The sequence below is a fragment of the Gossypium hirsutum genome, chromosome A06 (genome assembly GCF_007990345.1).
Source record: "Gossypium hirsutum isolate 1008001.06 chromosome A06, Gossypium_hirsutum_v2.1, whole genome shotgun sequence".
Classification (NCBI taxonomy): domain Eukaryota; kingdom Viridiplantae; phylum Streptophyta; class Magnoliopsida; order Malvales; family Malvaceae; genus Gossypium; species Gossypium hirsutum.
This window is the reverse complement of record NC_053429.1, coordinates 85,177,299-85,182,701: the sequence shown is the minus strand read 5'-3', so window position 1 is coordinate 85,182,701 and position 5,403 is coordinate 85,177,299.

Below are 5,403 nucleotides of genomic sequence, written 5' to 3'. Positions count from 1 at the left end.
TAATGCATGAAGGTCAGAGTAGTCGAACCCTGAAACAGGGGAGACTTTAACTAATAAACTGTACTAATTGGATCAACCAAAAATTCTAGAAAAACATTTGTAGATGGACATATGAGTCTAGTTTCAGAAAAAATTTACAGAATCAGTTTTTGAGTTTTGGAACTCGAGATATGATTTTTAAAGTAACTGTGATGCAGTTAGCCAGCTTGTCTGGAAATTTTAAAATGAACTGTGTAAGTAAATGAATTAAGTCCGTTAACACCTCGTGTTCGACTCCGGCAACGGTCTCGGGTACGGGGCGTCACAGCTTGCGCACGTGGAAAAGCAACCATTATACATCACAGTCCTCAGCGTACCCATCAAGCTACATTTAATCCTAATGTGATGGACCTAAAGAGTGCTACTTTATGACACCTCTTAGGCCCACTTGGGGGGAGTAGATTGTTATACGTCAATAACTTGAGACTTGAGTCCTAGAAAGGATCTAAGGCTCTGACCCACGACCCGACCATGAGAAGACAACAAGGCGAACAAGCTCGCAAGGCAAAGCCACAAATCCAGCTCACGAGAACCTTGTGCGAGCCCACAGGGTAAGGTCGTAGGACCAGCCCGTGGATCTAGCTCGCAAGAACCTAAGGAAGATCACAGTCTCACTTCGCATACACCCAAAGAACTCAATGAAAGAGGCCTGTGGCCATCCGGACACATGTCTATTAAGTACGAAGCCCGCCCAAAGCACCAGTCCCAAAAGCAAAAAGGACCGAGTGCTCTGTAGACACATGCCCAATAGACCTGAAGTTCACAGAGAATGTCAGTATCAGAGGCAATAGGATCAAGACAAAGTAGTGGGGTCCTGTTATGAGCTATAATTGTCCTTATAACTGCATGGATAAATACCCCAACATTCCAATCAATAAGACACAAGAGAAATATTAGTCAACAATATTTTTAATTGCATTTAAGGTTGATTTTTTTAATTTATAAAAAAATAGAATTTAATATATTTTTTTAATAAATACAATTATTTGATATTGACACGTGATAAAGAAACTAGTTGGATGATAAATGAATGTTAATAAATTATTTTGACTTTAAAAATGATTTTCCTATAAATTATTACTTTGTGTCCAAAAATATTGGTTATGTGTTATTTAAAAATAATGATTTTTTTCCGAGTTAAATTCATTAAAGCCATATAGATTTTCTTATGTTATAACATAATAAAAGATATTTGAGTGAAAAAGAAAACAACAAATTAATTAACATAAATAAATAAAAACCTATTAAAAAAACATGATAAAAAAGATGGACGTATTATTTCATAGAGCAATGAGATCCTACAATGTATCTTAGAATGTAAGTCATCATGCTTGTTTTACTTTGTAATGAAGATGTATTTGGTTTTGAAAAGAAACATTGTCGGATTATAATTAATTTTTTTCAAAGGTAAGAATTATTAACCCAACTTAATCTTTCTTTTACTACAATCTAAGAAACAATTTAAGAGTTTAATTAATAAAGATACCAACGTAGAAACATAAAAGTAATTAAATATTAAAATGAAAAAAATAATATAATTTAAATACTAATTTATGGGTTAAGTATAATAAAAATCCAATAACATTCATTTTAGCTATCGATATTGGATTACTTTCCCTTCCAATCAAACCGATAATGTCCTTTCTTTGATGAACAGTTTCCAGGAATGTTTCATTTCTCATTTTGGTTGACAAGAAAGGGCCAAACATAATGGTTGAAGCTGCTTAGGAAAAAGCAGATGAGACAACTTTTGAGCCATGTTGGTCATAGGGTTGGGCTAGAACCTACAAATAAAAAACTTTAATTGCATTGAAAATCCCTAAATTATAGTTTTTATTTTAAGTTTGTCTTTAACTTCAAAATATTTTAATTATATTATCATATTATTGAGGTCATATCTATCGAGTCCTTCAATTATTAAATTTGTTAATTTAATCGTTAAGTAACATATCAAATCTTACTTCACATAATTTAAAATGATTTAAAAAAAATGTTAAAATGAAACAATAAAATACGAAAAATTAAAGTGAAAAAAAAAACAAATGTGTTGCCGCACAAAGTAAAAATGTCAAAACTTTTACTTAATCCTCCAGGTTTTTGTTGAATCACACAGTTACTAATTGTTTTGTAACACAAAATGTTGAATGGAAGTGCATGGTCGAAGTAGCCACTGCAATGAACAACTTAAAATATAGTAAATAAAAGATACAAAGAAAAGTTTACATAATTTGGTGTTTCTATGTCTACGGAGTCTAAATCCGTGAATAAATCTACTATCTTTTTTACCAATACAACAAGAGATTCATGTCCTAACACTCCTTGATGTATAGTCCTCATTTTTGTACATAAAGTTTAGATCACTCACCTTTAAATTCTCCCTTTGAGAATTTAGGTTGCAAACACAAATTGTTTACTATCAAATGCACTCACAAAAACATATTCCTCTATAAACAATAAAGTGCTCTCTATGCTTTCACACAAAACCTATGTAAGTCTCTCAAATATATAGAAGTTTTTTGAGACTCGCTAACATACTAGAGATCAATCACAAACCAACACCTTAAGCTATAAAATAGCAAAATGCAATATAATAATAAAGACCAATGTAAAGTGGACGGTTGGAGATTCATTCTTTAATGTGGTCTGGATTGGTTCTCCACAATATAAGAGATTCAATTGTTTAATCTAAACCAATCCAATCTTCAAGAATAGTTGCTTTTAATGAATTAATCTTTCAAATCGAGCTTGCATATATCCAAAAGATCAACACAATTCAAAGTCAAAAGATTTTGTTTTAATAAATTGTCAACTCCAAATATGAAAAATATATTTTGTTATAGTGATGATAGAAATGGTCACTTCCTATTAGCACTTGGTAAGCTACTTCAAAAACTTGCCTCAATAATTTCTTTTGTTTCAAGTTTTATTTAATTTTTATTTATTAGTTCAAAAGTTATGGGCAAAATTTTGCATTTACGTTTTCATTTTTACTTTAACTTTTCTTTTTCTTTTTTTTTTGTTATTACTGTTATTATCGTCTCATTTTAATGTTTTATTTTTAATAAATGTTATTCTAAATTATGCTATATATGCTTTGACATGTTGCTTAATAAATTTTAATAACAAAAAAAATTGATTAATATAATTTTAATAATTTAAAAATGTAATTAAAATAAAAGTTACATAATTCCCGAAAGCATGAAAAATTAACTTTAAACCCTAAGCTATAGAAAACAAATGAATGGCGGTTTTAGTTCTCCGAAAAATTGACCCTTTGCCTACTTTAAACCACGTTTACTTCATTTAATATTCAAAACCCAAACAAAGCTTCTTTCCTAAGAGTTTTGTTGGAAAAATTGTATTTTTTATAGAATTTTAAGGCATATTCTCAATAGGTAAAGGTGGAAAGTTGAATCATAAAATTATGGTTTCATATTCTACTCCATAAGACCTTTACAACAGTATATCATATGCTCAAAATGGTTGAGTGATAAATGAGAAATTGATACTCAAAGTAAGCTACTTGAACATAATTGTTGAGGAAAAGAAAAACTTAGAACCCACATTAGTTAAATACCAAGTGTGAGATGGATTTATATATGGGAAACTTCTTGAAGAGTGTTTGAATGATTAAGCTTGAAATCTTGTCCCGAGCGCAATGTGGATGCAGATCCAAACCTAATGGGATTAGGGCTCACTCGCATGACGTGGGTGACGCAAATTGTCCAGACCAATCGGGCCCGAAATGAGCCTATGAATATTTTAGCCCAACACGAAATATAATTTTTCCTCAACAAATTATATACAAAATCTAATATAAAAGGATATATATCCTGAATTATTTTGATTCTAATCAATGTGATTTGATTGTAATCAAATTGCCCATTTAATGCAGATTTTGTCTCCTTATACATGGATATTTTCATAAATTTCTCCACTCTGAATGCTTATAAAAAACAAAGACTTCTTCAGAATTCTTTTCTCATTTATCCACTCCCTCACACCGATTTTCTGTTGCTATCAAAACTCTTCTTTTCTTCCTTGAAATTTTCAAAAGTTCTGGTGATAGAAAAAATGCAATGTTCGTTCGTTGATCGTTATAGAGGTGCTACTACTTTGATCATTGTTGTTGTTGTATCCTAGGAGACATTCGACCAATGTTTCTCTAAGTACCATAGGAGCGGCCGAATCTGTCTTAAGGAAACTGTATTTCACAGGCCTCAACGTTTCGTAAAATATTTTTCCTTTTTTTATTTCTAACTTCTGTTACGATTTTATTTTAATTTTCATATTTAACAAATTAATTATAAATCATTCTATTTGATTATATATATTTATTTATATTTTAATTCTTTTGTTCACTAATATATTTTTATCCAACAAATTTTAAGTGTGACATTGACCCATCATTGTATTATTCATTAAATTAATAGAGTAAGGTTCACGGCATATGCGAATTTTAAAATTCTATCACATTGACAACCTACCCTACCTATTTTCCAAACCAAACATTATTTACTTCATGCAAATAGAAATTAAACCATCATTTTATTCATGTTAGTATTGAATTATAATGATTTTAAAGCTAATAATTTTTTTTTATGTTTTCTTTTTAATTTTCTCAAGGGAGTGATGTCACCCAGACCAAATTACATGCAAGACAGCCTAGGCTAATGTGTCTTTGCTGTCAATACCACAATTTGGCCATAGGATTATACTTTAGGAGGTGGGCTGTAAAGTAAAACATAAAAAGATTACAATCTCTTCAAAATGCTTTATAACATTTTGTTTTGTCTCCCTCTTTTTTCTTAGCTAAGCTTTATTGATTAATCAAATCTAAAGCTTTACGGTCTAACTGTTTTGAAATTTTGTGGATTTAATTTTACGTATTTTCGGACTTCTTTTTTTATATTTTGAAAGGTGTATTTTTAGTTTTTAATCTATTTCATTTGAGAGTGTGACATATAGATTTGATATTTTCTAAATATTTAAATAATTTTGTTGCACATCTAAAAAAAATACTTGTCCAATCATAAAAAAAATCAATTACTTGTATGTTCAAAAAAGTGACATCAAATCATTTGATTATTTGAATGGATTAATGAAAAATATTGTTGCATGACTAAAAATGTAAATTTAAGAAAAAAACAAGAGAATTAAAATTGATCAAATTATTTTAAAGAATATTATCTTAATGGAAAGTTTGTAACCTCGAATATTGAGACCCCATGAGTTCTACCATGTGTGGGTTTAGTTTAAATTTATTTTGGTTTAAGTTCCATTATGTATTGCCTCGAATCTTTAATACAGCAAATGACATTCAAACAAAAAACTTATATAGTGAAATTTCAAGAAAAAGATGAA